This window comes from Artemia franciscana, chromosome 13, assembly GCF_032884065.1.
Source record: "Artemia franciscana chromosome 13, ASM3288406v1, whole genome shotgun sequence".
Classification (NCBI taxonomy): domain Eukaryota; kingdom Metazoa; phylum Arthropoda; class Branchiopoda; order Anostraca; family Artemiidae; genus Artemia; species Artemia franciscana.
In genome coordinates, this window is record NC_088875.1 from 42,801,261 (window position 1) to 42,818,852 (window position 17,592).

General features: G+C 35.0%; 1 long non-coding RNA gene across 1 annotated transcript; it reads left to right on the plus strand.

The window, feature by feature from the left end:
• The first annotated feature begins 1,959 nt into the window (after positions 1–1,959).
• On the plus strand, positions 1,960–15,915 carry LOC136034963 (uncharacterized). Its single transcript, XR_010619305.1, has 3 exons — positions 1,960–2,022; positions 10,329–10,516; positions 15,640–15,915. It is a non-coding gene; the product is annotated as an uncharacterized LOC136034963 (long non-coding RNA).
• Positions 15,916–17,592: the final 1,677 nt, after the last annotated feature.

The window sequence follows — 17,592 nt, forward strand, 5'->3', positions numbered from 1 at the left end:
AGAACAAATAGATTATACAACAGGGCTAGAATATGACGATTAAATCTTGTCTTATTTTGGACAAGCCTTCCATATGCACTATGGAAGCGATTATTATGAGTCGTTTTTTGACGCAATGTGTATTTACTTCCAGAAAATGAGAAGTTAGACATCGACGTCAATTTTTGTGTTTTATTAGAAGCATCGAGGAACCTCATTTGAAGGGCAAATGCGAATAAATCAGTATTTCAACCAAAAAAGGACTGTGTTGAATAATATAAAAAATTTATCAAAAAATCTCAAAAAATTTTTGGATTTTACAATAGCGCTGCTCTTTTATTTGCCACTTGAGCAGCGTTCTCCACTGCAAAATGTTTGTGCTTGTTGTTGTAAAGCATAATGGGAATATAGAAAGTGGGCTGTATATTTATCCATAAGGGGGTTAAGGTGAAGCAATACGCCTTTGGGAATGAGATACGTAAGCATCTATAATAGTTTGAGAACAATTATTTGGATTTCCTTCAAAGGTGCCCCTGTTCATAATGTTTGCCATCAAATGTATAGTACTTACTTCTACCTTCCCGAGGTTTTCCTCCTCTAGGGAGAGGTGCAGTGAGAACTTGTTCTTGTCTTCAAAAGGATTTACATTATCCTGAAGCACTCAAGATGAGAAGAATATCCTAGCTATCTTTGCAAAAATAACTAGGATAGCCTTTATGCTGTTTTCTTATGGTAACACAGTGGACTGATGCTCTTCCTGACAATATAGGGTCCAACGATCTATCCCTGATGCAGCAAAATTTGGTGACAGGTTCGCTACTTGTCCTTGTAAAAAAGACCAGCATGTGAAACATCAATTCAACGCCCTGGTGCCAGCAACGGCTCTTGAGGATCTTTATCCTCTCTTTTATCATCTTATTTATTTTAGTATTTCAATTCGGCATCAGTGCATAAAATTTGGTAAAGGTGAAAGGGAAGACTGAGTTTCGTGGGCTTCCAAAATAAATTATGTTTTATTACTATAGCTAAGAAAAGATCTAAAGCCGGACTGGCCCAGTGCGAACTGCCCAAACTTCTTCTTTAAGTTTATCGTCGATTTCGGCTACAAATTACTGTTTGTTGTAAAGTCTATTGCATACTTGAAGCAAAAGATATTGGACTGTAAATCAATAAAAAAGATCCATTTTATTTTCGTTTAGGAGAATTAAGAAGGGTAAAGGTCAAATACTTTTCAGAGCCATTAATGAAAATTCCAACAATCTGTGAAGATTGCTGGAAGGCACACATAATCTCAATGAGTAGAATCCAATCCGGTGACAGGTGATTCCGACTGACTGCCAGTGGAGGAGCATTTTCAGAATCATAAGATCTGGCATATGGAGTCCATAGCCAGCAATGGCTCTGGACTTTATCCATTAACCTTATGCTGTTAAGTGCTTCGAGAGAGAATACTTTTTTAAAACGATTCCGTAATTTCTCAAGTGCTAGTATTAATTATAAGAAAGTTAAGCTCCCAGGCATATATTCTGAAATAAGAGAAAATCGTGCTATGTTCAATTTTCCTCAAATGTACTGTACACTATTTAGTTTTTACTTATTTTTTGGCATTTAATGTTTTCCTTGTCATGAACAGAGTTCTATTATAGTTTTTATTCGCTATTTACGTCATTTCTATGCATTGACCTGTCTGCCAGTAATTGACCATAATTGACGAACAACACAAGAAACTCTGGTTAGTAATTCTCACTAGAGCTCTGAGAACAATCCATTGCAAGCTTATAAATAGAAAATGACAATCATTCCCCAATGGAGCTTGGAATACACTGAGTAAGAAACAATATTCTGATAGACTTGTGGGACTCTCAATGGAGCACCAGAAATCAACTGGAGAAAAAAATGGTCCTTTGGGGCAAACTTATTACGGGTAAGACGCCTATACTTACCTTTGGGTTTTCCGAAGCTTATAAGATGTTTTCTAACAATGAAAATTTGGCAGTTGTTATTTAGTCGAGAATCGTGAAGGAAAGGAAGTTAGAACCGCAGGTAAGATCTATGGGTCTCGTCTAAACATGTGTATTGTGAAGTCTACCATTGAGACTTGATGATTTAAACCTAACTAAGGACTAAGAGGATGTGGGGCTGTAGTAAGGGTATCGATTTGTAAAAATAGGGGAGGGGAGGGGGTAAAATGTATTTTTAAAAGCTAAAGAGTTATTTTTTCTTTTTCAATGAATACTATTTTCAATGAAAATACCAGAAATGTATTTTTCAATCTAGAAGAGGGGGGGGGGGTTGAAATCCACTTCATCTAAAATAACTATTTTAATAAGTGTGCTCAAATTAACAAGATTTTTAAAACTTATAAGCATCAAATTGGTTATCGAAGTAACTACTAACTTAAGGAACAATGTTTTCAAGTGTCCAAATTTAAAGTGTTTTACGAAAAAAATTTTATTGAGAGTTCAAATTGAAAAATTAGAAATACATGAAATAATAGTGGTCTTTTTTGCTCAGTATTTGAGTTTCAAGCTGCGGGAGAGCAAAATATATTACTTTCGATTCAAGACCCACGAAACGCCTGCATCCATAATCCAAAACCCAAATTGTGTGTTCTAGAAAGGTTGTCGAGTTATCAATTAAGATTATGAACTTGCGATCCTGGTTGTCAGCCAAGCAGTATTTTCATAATGTTGTGAACCACGGCCCATATTAACTGAAAGTTTAAAACATGTTTTAATTAAAAAAGTGTCCAATAGGAAAAAATTGGCATCTGACACTGATTCGGAAGCGATAACTGAAATTTCAATCGATTTTAATAGTAAAGGTTTATTGCGAAAAAAAATAAATATTGGAATTCTAACAAAGATCTTAGAGGCCCTCGGAAGTAGCGACGGAATAAAACGAAGGTATGGCAGAATAACCGTGGTAAAAACCCCATATAGAAGAATTAAAGTCCCGCACCTCGAACAGCAAGGAAAATCACTTTTTCGCATGGGGAGCACTGATATATCTCCTTTTTTTTGCACAAAGGCTAGCAGGCTATTGCAACATCGCAGAAAGCTGCGTAATAGTTCATTTAAAAGCTACCATCTGTATTTACTTCATTTTTTTTATAAGTTCATCTTAATAACGCCTCATTTGGAACCTAAAATGGCCCTTTTAGTGCTCTTTTTGGAGTGCCAAGGCTGGCAAGCATAAAAGGGTACTATTACCCTTAACCTGAGTGCTTCAGTCCCTCCTGCGCAAACTACCTCTCCTACTCCCCATAGTAAGTTCCATAAATAGTCTGCAGACTGGTAGCATCAGTACGCTATTTGGTACGCTATAACATCGTAGAGAGATGCTTAATGATTTATCTCGAAGCTCTTAAATCATTTCTACATACTTTTTGTAAGGCCGTCTTGGTACTGACACCATAAACTGCCATATGGCATAAAAAATTCTACTTTTTGGGCTATTTCTAGAGATGAAGGGCTGGAGGGCATAAAGAGTGTGCTACAATAATCCCCAAAATCAAAAACTCTTGAATGGAGGCTTACAACTCCCCCTGTGTATACTCCCCCTCCCTGCATTTTTAGTAAGTGAAAAGAAGAACGTTTTGAAAAAAGTTATTAAGGAAAAAAGTCTTCAAACTTAGATTTTCGAATAACAACTGTTATCAGCGGTCCACGATTAGCTTCACGGTAAAAACTAGCTACAAAAGCAATTTTTTGAAAATTTTGAAAAAGACCTAAAAAACTGATGCAACATTTTTTTTTTTTTGTATCAGGCTGCCAAAAGATCGTCAAGAGCTGCCTAAGAGCTCATCTGATAACTCATGCTTACATTTGCATGCTTACATCTGCACCCATAACACAAATTTGTCTTGACAACGCCATCAAAAGGTGTGATACAGAACCATGGGGCATTTTATCTCACTTCTGGAACGGATAGGGCTGGAAATATAAACAGCGAACAATGAAAATTCCAGTGGCCAAAAATCCCTAGCCGGATGCTCAACATTCTCTCTTAAATGGCCCCTCCCCTCTAATAAGTAAAATTAAAAAAACGAGCTTTGAAAAAATGGCCTATCAAAAAATATTTTCACTAGATCAAAGAGCTAAATCAAGGAATAATAATGTGCACTATTTAAGCCTGTCTGCATATTGTATAATCACACAATCACACAATCACAATAAATCATAAAATCACACTTTCAGAAATCAAACAGTTCGTGGTAACGAATTGTAGTAATGAGCGATCCGGCTCAATAGTAAACAAAAGTCTAAAAACCAGAATTTTGATACTAATAGATACATCAAAAGAATTGGATTTTTATGCTGATTTTAAATACATTAGTTTCATCAAATTTAGTCTTACCATCAAAAGATACGAGCCTGAGAAAATTTGCCTTATTTTGAAAAATACAAGGAAACACCCCCTAACAGTCATAGAATCTTAACAAAAATCACACCATCGCATTCAGTGTACCAGAGAACCCCACTATAGAAATTCCAAGCTCCTATCTACAAAAACGTCGAACTTCATATTTTTTTTGCCAGAAAACCGATCACAGGTGCGTGTTTATTTATTTTTTTTTTCCCAGGGGTGATCGTATCGACCCAGTGGTCCTAGCATGTCGCAAAAGGGCTCATTCTAATGGAAATGGAAAGTTCTAGTGGCTTTTTTAAGTAACCAAAATATTGGAGGGCACCCAGGCCCCCTCCCACGCTCATTTTTTCGCAAAGTCAAAGGATGAAAATTTTGAGATAGCCATTTTGTTCAGCATAGTCAAAAAACATAATAAGATGTATTTGGGGACGACTTACTACCCATAGTTCCCGGGGAAGGTGCAAGTTACAAACTTTGACCAGTGTTTACATACGGTAATGGTTATTGGGAAGTGTACAGACGTTTTCAGGAGATTTTTTTTTGTTGGGCGGGGAGTCGAGGGGAGGGAGATTCGTGAGAGGATCTTTACTTGGAGGAATTTGTCATGGCGGAAGAGAAATTCCGCAGGTTTTTCTAAGATTATTTTAAAAAAAAACAATGAAAAAATAAATATGAAAAAGTTTTTCAACTGAAAATAAGGAGCAGCGTTAAAACTTAAAACGAACGGAAACCATTAAGCATATGAGGGGATCATCTCCTCCTAAATACCTCGCTCTTTATGCTAATGTACTTTGAGTAATTTCAATTATTTATTCTACGGCCTTTGTGATTCTGGGGTCATTCTTAAAGAATTGGGACAAAATTTAAGCTTTAGCGTAAAGAGCGAGGTATTGACGAGAGGGCAAACCCCCTCATATATTTAATAAAAATACACAAATATAGAAGTTCGTTATGTAAGTTAATTTGTAATTTACGTATATTTATTACTAATATAAACGTTCGTAAAAAAAAACTAAAAAGTTCTAGTTGTCTTTTTAAGTTACCAAAAATTGAAGGGCAACTAGGCCTCCTCCCCCTCCCCTTTTCTTATCTAAATCGTCCGAACAAAAATATGAGAAAGCCATTTAGCCAAAAAAAATTAATATGCAAATTTCGTTTGTATTAGTCATGTGCGGTGAGCCAAAATCAAAACATGCATTAATTTAAAAACGTTCAGAAATTAAATTAAAAAAGCAATTGTTTTTAACTGCAAGTAAGGAGCGACATTAAAATTTAAAACGAACATAAATTATCCCGTATATGAAAGGGGTTATCCAATCCTCAACGCCTCGCTCTTTACGCTAAATAATCTTTATTGTTTTAAAAAGTAAAGTTGTGACAAAGAGTTAAACTTTAGCGTAAAGAGAGAGGCGTTGAGGTGGGGACAACCCCTTTCATATGCGGAATAATTTCTGTTCGTTTTAAGTTTTAAAGTCACTCTTTACTTGCAGTTAAAAAAAACTTTTGTTTTAATTTAATTTTTTAAAAAGCTTGAAACCCTTGTGTGTGTTTTTTTTTCTCTTTAGCGGAAAACTGGGACATCGATATGTCTAAGCAAGCGATTTAGGGTTTTCATCTCCAACCCTTTCGTGGTGTGTATCAACTGCTCACTGGTTTTGATATGGCACACAAGCTTACCATTGAATTTGAAAATTTTTCTCACGTTAACCCACTATCCTTCATAATAATATGATTTTAGTGATCATTTCTCTTAAAATGTTTAATCTAAGGTGGAATCATTGCGGCAGAAAAATTGTAGCAATAATAATGTAAATTTCTGTAAATTAGATGAACATGCATCCATAAATTTTGTAATATGGTCCAGTTTTCTAAAATTTTTATATGTTTCATTTAATACATAAAATTTAACTAATTTAATTCATACGTTTAATTTCATAAATAATAATTTTTTTTCTTCAGTAAAGACAGTACCTGGACACTACAGCCTTTGGAATTTTATAGATGTTAGGAAATAGCTTGAGTCCATTTATTCGCATCAGTTTTAATCCATATATTTAATCTCATAAATAGTATTTTTATTTTGGCAATTATTCAAAGACAGCTGCTGGATACTACAACCTTTGGAAACTTTTATTTCACAAAATTGCACATTTTCTTCAAGGAAAGTTTAAGGGAGGTGCAGAGTAATTTTATCTTTAACGATCTATTTTAACAAAATCCAGGTTAACTTGTTTCTTGTATTCAGCTTAGTTAAACAAAGATGTTTTATAAGGCTTGACATGCATGTTTAATGAACCTAAAAACGAACAAGAATTAATTTTGAAAAAAAACATATTTTATCTAATGATATTAGAGAGTGAAATCGCAGTTCATGCAACATATTTTTGCGCACTGATTATAACATGACTAGTTATACTTCTCTATATTTGTGGAATTCTAAAAAACTAGCGTTATACTGAAAACATGAAATCGACACAACAAAACACTATCCTGACAAAATTCCCCCCACAAAAATCCTGAATTACCCGGCAGAAAATAAAAGATTAATCTATTCATCTCTCAACAACCTTTGACAGGCCACGAAATCGATATATTTTGGTGTCTGAATTTAACTCGCTAAGAAAACGTAAGCAAACTTAGTTTTTAGTAAAGCGCTAGTTTTTCAGAATCTTAAAATATAGGAAATACCTCGAGTATCTTTTTTTGTATCAGTTTTGCAGACATACATTGCACAAACCACGAGGCAATATTTTCTAAACATTTTTACGTTTTAAAACAACAATAAATGCATGCATACATACTCCACTTTTTTTTGTCGCCTAACCTATCCTAGCCTGATGACGGCTGAACGGAGATTTCTGGCGGAATAGTTGCATCCAACCACCTGGTGTTCTCATAAGATTTCTCATAAGATATTTACATAGCCGGTGTCGTCTTAGAAACTACTTATATGAGGGGTCCGCAACCTCTTTCGGCTGCTGCTCAAAATCAGCCCAAGCACGAATATTAAAGGGGCATTTGAGTAATTGACATTTTCATTTCAGGCAATTTTACTTAAGACACTACGATCCAAAATGCAAATCTTGTATTCCAAATACCTTGTCGAATCAACAGTCTAGATTAACTGTAATTTCCAAACTGTAGTCATGTAATCTCCAAAGGCATAGTTTTGGGATTTTCGACTATGCTGAACAAAATGGCTATCTCAACATTTTGATCAGACGATTTTTACGAAAATAGGAGCGCGACTGAGGGTTAGTTGCAATTCAATCTTTTTGGTCCCATAAAATGCACTTGAACTTTTAAGTTGCGTTCAAATGAGCCCTCTCCCGATCGTCAATTACAATGCTGTCTACGCTACTAGTTTACAAATTAGTTTTGGCCTGCTTGTCATTATTTTTGGTACACCCTCAATGCAACATTGAACCATTCTAGCACACGATGGCATTTTTTTTACTCTTTCAATTATTTTTCTATTTACTAGTCCATTCAATAAATGTTTGTAACAATTTATGATTGCATTTTTCAAAAACTCAATCATGAGTGGGTTTCCTTTGGTACCAATGCTAAGAGCTGCATCAAAGCTGGCAGTGTCACACCAAAAAATCTTGTCATGAACTTTTTGGCGCTAAATCAAAAAGTCACATTTTGTCATCATCATGAATAGCCTAAGTCCAAGTGCTTTTAATCATTTTCTTGTGCTAAAATATCTCCCATTTGAACAGTGTTTTAGATTTGAGAAAAATTACGTTTTTGATTTTTGAGATTTGAGAAAAATTAACCAAGAAAATACACACTGAAAAACGAAGGGCTGGCTCAATAAAATTTTACCATATGGTGACTCCTATCGTTAACATCCCCGCCACGACTGGTACTACCAAGTTTCTACTATTGATTGACAGCAAATGCTATTATTAATTAAACATTTACCCAAAATTGTTTTTTTTTTATACGTGCATATTTGTAAAATATGATAGTTTAAAATCAATAGAAAATAAAGTTTAAAACAATGTTTTTCCATGAAAACTTAGATCGAGTTTAACAATTAAATCTAGCAAAATTAGCTTACATAATTTGTCAAACCTGAGACCATGAATGAAAAAATTAAAGGTAAAATCAAGACAATTATTGTGCTTTTGCTAGAGTTGGAAAAATTTCAATTTGATATAAAACTGTGCCGAAAGCAACAAGTGTCATTTTTAATTTATATTGTCCAAATTTTAGCAAAATACAACTTATATGCGTCAATCTGAAACACAACCTGAAATGTAATACCATTGCTTGATCATTTTAATTTTTTGGTGTGATAAAATTTACGTCAACTTGCAAAATCATAATTTTTAATTCATGGGATTCCACCTTTCACCACTAAGTCGACATCACAGAGCGCCACGTGTGCCACACTGTTCCTCTAGGCTAGACACAGTTTCTGCCACGCTTGGCAAGCACTGCCTGATGTACGTGATTTTTGAAAGAGACCCCCCCTCCAGGGACGAATCTAGAGCAAAATCTTGGGGGAGGCCCAATGTGATTTTGTCAATGAGCAGAATCTTAGGGGTAGTCAATGTGACAAAGGTGCCAATAATTGATCATATTGACAGATTTGTTTTTTTTAAAGAGTAAAAAAGAAAAAAAAAACAATACATGAGGGCACCAGAAAAAATCTCGGTGCCTCCTCATTCTTACGTCTCACAGACGAATGCGTAAATCCATATGCGGATGCTGACAATCACGCGTCTTGACTGCTATCAAAACTGCCTTCAAGCCCGAGGCTGATTATAGTAATACTGGAGGATGAAGTCAAAGCTATACATGGCAACACTGTCAACAATGCCTCCTGTTCGTAACTGGTTGAGTTGAGTCATAATCAACTTTCAAGTGTAATCTTTATAGTTGACCAATCAGAGTGGACATTAAAGTCATCATTTTTTTTTTTAATTAGAGAAGACCAGAGCTTGGAGCAGCAGTTTCCCTATCCCTACGACTAATCTAGCAAAAGACAAAGCATTAACAGTAAATGCTTGGGAGCAAAGTAATGTTGGTATATAAGCTTTTCAAACCAATTCCTTGCAATTTAAATTTTACACTTCGGTAGAGCAAGTTTGATGTTCAAATCAGTAAAAACACATACAATTCATAATTTATGTTGTTTTTTTTTAACAGGTTTGACAACAGGTGCACCAACTGTGAAGAAGAAGGAAAAATCTCCCCCCCCCCCTTTCATTTCAAAAATACCTTTGTTTGGTTTCTTCAGTAAAAATTTTAACGAATGAAAAAAAAAGTGTGAACATTTTAAACAAGATAGTGTTTTAAACCCGCTGTACCCGATTTTTTCTATTTTTTCATTTCTTTACATTTAAAAATGGAAAGGCAGTTTGGTCAAGAAATTATCTTTATATATTCATTAAGACCCCCCCCCAATTCTCCCCTCCCCCTATGTGGTTACGGTGTGGCTCAGACATTAGTAATAATAGATTCATTTGGTTCTCCCTAAAAGCAGGTGTTCAAATTACTCGCGTCTCCATGAGATCTGAAAAAAAAACTAATTTATCTGAAAAAAACGAAGTATAATAAGAAGTTAGCTTCTCCTAACATTTTCTAATTTGAACTTTTTTTTCAAAGGGCCACAAATTGAGTGTGAAGAGGACGTAATTACTCCTTAGATTTGGAAAATTTCTTTTTTGTATCTTTGTTAAAAAAAATTAAGGAATTCTTGCCCCCGGCCCCCTTATATTTCCATGAATTAGCAGCCCTGTCTGACTAGTGCGTTGCTTGGATATTAGTAAAAATTAGATTCATTGGTTAATAGTAAAAACAGATGTCCAAATTACTCACGTTTCCATGCACTAGAGTCTCCTAATATATTCTCGATTTTAGAATTTTTTCTTTCAAAGCCTTAGAGATAGAAATATACTCGCCATGATTTTTCGACGAAAATTTGACAAAAGTATGAATTCCTTTTTATTTCATCTTTCTAGGGACAGATAAATGGCTCGGACAAATTTTATTCATGTTTTTCTTTTGGTCTCCATGACAAGCTTATTAGCAGCACATGATAGACAGCTTCCCCATGGAGTTCGGCAGACAAGTTCTAGCTTATGGTGGAAAAACTTGTTTCAATTCCTCAATAAATACAGCAATTCTGATTTAGCTTCTTCATCAAAAGGTAGTACATCAATCATAAATTTTACTTTTGGAAAAAAAGAAATAGTTTTTAAGGAGAAATAGTTTTATGTTGCCTAATCTTTCTTCTGTTTAGGCTACTTATGTTCGTTTTTATTCCTTTAATTCCCCTGATATATTATTTAACTGCTACGGTCCCTTCGTTCTATAGGCCAATGAGCTTCGTAACGAATGAACGCATTTTTTCAAGTTTGAAATTGTTTTCATTCAATCATTTCCTCTTTTATCGAGGTCACATCAGTAACTTAGTAAAAAGGAAAGCACTGCCTATTGTCGCCTAAGCTAAAAAACGGTGTTTAAACAAACTGTCAAGGGGAAAACATATTGCGTGTGATACTGTTTCCGAGATCGTTATTTATATTCAAATCCAACAGAACATTAATTTGTAATTAGGAGAAGAATTTTTTTAGAATTTCAAAAATGAGAACGAAACCTCTTAAAAATCACATCAAACTGAAATAAAAAGTCCGCCATCAAAATTGCACCTGTCAAAAAATGTAGGTTTACATTACTCCCCTTGAACAACAAAGAAGATTACCCTACATTCATGCATAGGTAGCATAGATATTCCTTCTTTTTTCCCAGGGGGATTGTATCGGACCACTGGTCGTCGAACATAGTAGAAGGTCTCATTTGAACAGAAATGAATGACCTTTCAAATAGCGAAACAGATCGTGCTACAGAGAACTGCCGTTTTCTCCCAAAGAACATCAGGTTGGGCCTGAATTTGGCCGAAAATTCTTGGAAATGTCAATTCCAAGACAGCCATACAATTTTTCATGATATAAAACCATTAAATGAAGGTTTACAATCCCTCATCTTGAGAACCGAAGGAAATAGTATTTTAGCATGGGTAGTACAACTGTTGTCTCGTTCCATTCTCCGGGTAATCTTATTGTAACCAGAGGGAAATTCTAAAGTATTTTTTGAAGTTACGAAAGAGATCGTACCACAAAAAAGTGCTATTTTCTGTCACAAACAACAATTTTGGCTAACTGGGTCCCGAACACTTATGAGTAAAATTTTCAGATAGCAAATCCACTGAAAACTATTTAAAAGATACATACAGACTACATACCTTCCCAAAAAATCTTCGTTCTTTATGGCTTTTTCAATCGTTTGTTCTCCTACGCGTGCGTGCCTCAGACAATAATCCTCAACCCACGGCCCAATTTCTTGATAAAAAATATCAGGAATGGCTCTCCCTTGTCTAAAATGAAGCTACTTTGTTTCTGTTTAATCTTTAATGCTAAAATATCATAGAGCAAAATCACTTTCTCAAAATTTCGGATTTGTGATTTTCTATTCAAGATACCAGCCAGTAGTGCCCCTGCCAAATCTCTAGTTAATAAGACGAGCAGCGCATCGTTGAGTAACTTTCGGTACTACAAATAAAACAGTTCGTGGTAACGAACTTTAGTAAGGAGCAACCCGGCTTAATAGTAACCAAAACTCTAAAAAACGGGATTTTGATACCAATAGTTACATCAAAAGAATTGCATTTAAATGTTGATTTTAGATATATAAGTTTCATCAAAAGTTTAGTCTTACCCACGAGAAAATTTGCCTTATTTTAGAAAATAGTGGGAAACACCCCCTAAAAGTCATAGAATTGTAACAAAAATCACACCATCAGATTCAGCGTAACAGAAAACCCCACTGAAGAAGTTTCAAGCTCCTATCTACAAACATGTGGAATTTTTTATTTTTTGCCAGAAAGCAGATCACGGATGAGTGTTTTTTTTCAGGGTGATTGCATCGAATCAGTGGTCCTAGAATGTTGCGAGAGGGCTCATTCTAACGGAAATGAAAAGTTCTAGTGCCCTTTTTTAAGTGACCAAAAAATTGGAGGGCACCTAGGCCCCTTCCCATAAAAATTCTGAGATATCCATTCTATTCAGCATGGTCGAAAAACCTTATAACTATGTCTTTGGGGACGACTTACTACCCCAAAGTCCCCGTGGGAGGCGCTACAAGTTACAAACTTTGACCAGTGCTTACATATAGTAAATGTTATTGGGAAGTGTACGGACGTTTTCAGGGGGATTTTTTGGTTGGGGGAGGGTTTGGGAAGAAGGGGATATATTGGAGGAACTTTCCATGGAGGAAGAAAATCTCCATGAACGGAGTGCAGGATTTCTAGCATTATTTAAAAAAAAGAACAATGAAAAAATAAATATGAAAAAGTTTTTTCAACTGAAAGAAAGGAGCAGCATTGAAACTAAAAACGAACAGAAATTATTACGCATAAGAGGGGTTCACCTCCTCCAATACCACGCTCTTTACACTAAAGTATTTTTAGTAATTTCAACTATTTATTCTACGGTCTTTATGATTCAGGGGTCATTTTAAGGAACTGGGACAAAATCTAAGCTTTACTGTAAAGAGCGAGGTACAGACGAGAGGGTAAAGCCTCTCATACACGTAATAAAACATACAAATACAGAAGTTCGTTGCGTAAGCTAATTCGTAAGTTACGTATATGTTTTACTAATAAAAACTTTCGTAAGAAATTAAAAGTTCTAGTTGCCTTTTTAAGTAGCCAACAAACTGAGGGGGCAACTATGCCTCCACCCCCACTCCTTTTTATCTCGAAATCATTTGATCAAAACTATGAGAAAGCCATTTAGCCAAAGAAATTAATATGCAAATTCCGTTTTAATTATTCATCTGCGGAGATCCAAAATCAAAACATGCATTAATTCAAAAACGTTCAGAAATCAAATTAAAAAAACAAGTTCTTTTAACTGAAAGTAAGGAGCGACATTAAAACTTAAAACGAACATAAATTACTTCGCATATGAAAGGGGCTGCTCCCTCCTCAACGCCCCGCTCTTTACGCTAAAGTTTGACTCTTTCTCTCAACTCTACTTTTTAAAACAGTAAAAAACTTTAGCGTTAAGAGCCGGGCGTTGAGGAGGGAGCAGCCCCTTTCGTATACGAAATAATTTCTGTTCATTTCAAGTTTTAATGTTGCTCCTTACTTTCAGTTAAAAAAAAACTTGTTTTTTTTATTTGATCTTGCTACAGAAACGAAGAAGAAACATGTTTGGTTACCATCACATTTGCTGACGAGCGATAAAGTATGCAGAGTCATTGGCCGTTCTTATCTTATTAAACAATGATGAGGCGGCACTCAGGGGCGTCGTTGAGGGGGAGAGGAGCAGTTGCCCCCCCCCTCAATAATTTGAGAAAAACGTAATTTAATAAGTAACTTTAAAACAGATGATCGTTTTAAGTGTCAAATTCACTCTTTAATTTGAGCAGATAATTTCATTTTCATAAATCCATGCTCGTTTTAACATAAAGAAAACGAGAAAAATAGGAGTCCATTATACTTCATAATATGATCTACATTAATATTTTTCCAAGTAAACTGCCTTTGAAACCATATCATCAAGTATAAATTCGAGCCTAGTTAAATGCAAAATTGAAAAATATTGTATGCTTCCAGTTTCGCCTTATTTTCTGAGGTTAATTTTTCCCCATGATATATAAGGTGCATATTACTTCCTAAAATCTATTATTCAAAATTAGATTTTCTAGTTTTAAAACTTTCAAAAGTGGAAATAATACACACTATATATCTTTAAACAGAACAAAAATGGAATCATTGAAGAATAAGAAGGTAATATACAGTGAATATAACTTCCTGAATGAAAAAAAAAATTATTGAAAAAGAAAATAAGGCTTAATGCTTTTTATAATAATATTTGTACTATGACTAGATAGGTCAATCAGTTGTAGTTTGGTAATGGAATTTGGTAGAGGGAGATCCGCTCCAGGAATCATTTAATTGTTTTAATTTTTATTTTCAATATTTAATTTAAACTTCGATTCCCATATTTGTAATTGAAATGCCTAATAAGCGCTTATAATGTCCTATTTCTTACGTTTGGGATTCACAAACTAACCCACAAATATATGACTGTCTCAATGTACAATACTATTCTGACTCCTCGCTAATTTTGCTTGTCTAAATATTTCCTTTAACCAGTTCCAAAAAAGAATTGATATAAATGTGCTAAAAATTATGACTGAAATTAGTCGTATTTGACATAATGCCAGCGCTACTTGTGGGACATTTATCTTTGCATCAGAATGCTGTACGAAGTGTCTGCTGAGAATATTTTTGTAAGAATTTTGTGTGTTTTTTTTTTAAAATAAATTCTCTCTCTCTTTCTAAGAAAATTGGAATTTTTAATAGAATTCGTTTTTTTTAAAGCAAAGATAAAAAAGGGAAGGTAATTTTCAAGCTCTAGGAGTCAATTCTCCCTTCCAATTGGAATTGCTAAAAACTTTTAATTAATTTAAGGTTTCTGCCGCAATGATACCACGAATTGTTCAGATTTTCTGGATATTCTTTGTCAAACAATGCCCAACGGATAAGTTAATAATTCTAACTTTAACTTTTTCGAATACTGTCAAATTTTAAATAGGGGAATTCAATATACAACGTTCCGCAATCTGTGTGCTATTTATTAAATTAAATCGGCAAACCCACAAACAAATCCATTTAATAAAAAATTCTAAATAATATTTCAATAGATCATATATATTAAAAGTTTAGTGCAACAAATTCAGTCAAAATCCCTTCAAAATTACAAGCAAATAAGTGGCGTAATACACGGGGTATTAGAATAGAGCTTGGTCCAACTATGTAATTGAACATCCTGTACTGGGCGTGGAGGTTGGGGGAAGTGGAGGGGGAATATGAACTGCAGCATTAGTGGCAAATATGGCAGAAAATAGCCGAATATATATTTACCTTGGCCCACCCGAAAGCTTGTTTACGCTATACAACTGTCGTCTGTAGCAGATCATTGCTGACAATTTTAGTAAAAAGCCAAGCACCAGCACCTATATTTATGACTGTTTAATGCGCGTTTATTTTTTTTATAATGCATTGCATAGTGTTTTTAAATTCACCAAGTAGCGTGTTCGTTAAATAGCTACTTTTCTTTACTACCACTGGAATAGCATCTCCTTCCCCCCCTAAGCAAAAATACTGTAGCTCTGCCCCTGCTAGGGAATAGACAATTTTCGTCATTTAACCCACACCTCTTTAATTGTATCATTTTTTTATTTGGTTTTCTTTCATGCTAGGTGACCAACAGCTAGAAACACCGCTTGAGCCGAAATCAAGGAAGGAAAATGAAATAGAAATTCCCTTAGATGAAGACTTTTCCGATTACGCAGAAATGGCCGAATTATCTGACAGAAACTATAACAAGCGGAACAAGAATAAAAACTTAGACTATGGTCACATGCGATTTGGAAAAAGAGGTCAATATCTTGTATAAGAAGGAAATTTGTTACTGTTCATTGATAGATATTTTTGTTAAAGGGCAACCAAAATAAAAGTTACTCATCATTCACAAACTTATTATTTTCTACTTCTTAGGGGCGCAATAAGGATCCTCAGTCTCTGAGACTTTGCTTAGGAGACAAAAGGTATATGGAATGTGCATGGGGAGAGATATTCTCTCAAATAGGCCCAGAAGACCCAAACTCCTGCAGGGAGTAGGGTTTAAAACCCTTTTTCCTCTCCTTTAAAATTTGGAGAATGTAAAGAACATCCTTTTATTTTTGGGCAGACCAATATTTTGTAATCAAGCAATTTTGAATGGTGGTAAAAGTCGACGAAGATGAATTTCAACATTTCGATGAACGGAGCTTCACCATCAACCCTTCCCCCAGAAATATTAAATCATAAATATACATATTTCGACGCATCCCCCTATTCTTGAAAAGGCTCGAAGGAACAAGTTTACTGGTTTTTTCAAAGAACATCTCCTGAACATATACAAAAATAGCTAGATGATGGGATTTTCCCCATTCCAACCACCCCCAAGCATGGGATCTGTGCTTACTTGTAGTTAGAAAAACGCAGAAGGTGACATAACCCTGTATTTTCCATCCCTAAAGAATATTCTAAAAATAAATGAAACCATGTAGAAATATTGACAGCTCAGTATTTGTACAGTAGCACGGTAGACACTAAGAGATGGCAAAAAAAAAACACGACGAATTTTGAACTCCAAATTCTAAGTGATAATTGACCAGGTAACAGTAATCACATAAGTAGGCTATGTGTTTACTGGTCCCAAGTAATTCCTATTTGTGCCAAAATTCTGGCACTATATGATACTAATTTGTCCCTAAAAGTAAAAACAAGTAAAAGAAATGAAATTTCATTCAAAGGGAAAATAGAAAAAAATAGATCTATGTTCTTTGGGCAATGTGAAGTATTACAGGAACCTTCACTGACAAAGTGTTGTAGGAGCAGCACTTTGATTTTCTTATTTACCTCTGTTTAAAAGCAGTATTTGTAAGCCCCTCGAAGCTTTGGAAATAGCAGTGATTTTGACCTCCCTTTTCCCTTACTGTGACATTAACCACTGATCCATCTAATAATCCTTGTGTTACTACTTATAAAAAATGGTGTATGAAACAAAAGTGGAGCAAAGTCAATTGGCCTTTATATATTTCTACCCTAACAGCTCTGTTGTCCTGCGTCAAGATCCCTTTTAATGTACTTTGCACGAGTGTTTTTTCGCCACAAGCCAGAGTGCAACTGAATGTTTATTACCTCAGCTTAGTTGAGTGCATGAATCAAGCTGAGAATGTGGCTGTCCCCCTTGTTCGGGTTAAACTCAAAACTCGAAGTCCGATTTGGAAAGAAGACCTGGGTCTTAAAGCCGTCAATAGTCGTGCTAAACTCTGGCTTCGCATCTGGATTGCGTGTAAATGGCCCCTGCGAGGCCAAGTGTTTGATATAAGAAGTAAGACAAAAGCGGAGTTTCAACGGTATCTTCGTTCGTTTCGATATAGTGGTGCTGAGTTCCTTAAAAGTGAAGTGCAATGGAAAGTAGTCATTAACGTGACTAAATTTGATTCATTAGGGACCAGTGATGTTATCCCAGATTCGTATTGGCTTATGCATTATAAGAATATCCAACAGTTTGTGGTAAGGAACTGCAGTGAGCGACCCCAGCTCAACAGTAACCGAAACTATTTTCAGACCAATAGATATATCAAAAGAATTGGCTTTTTATA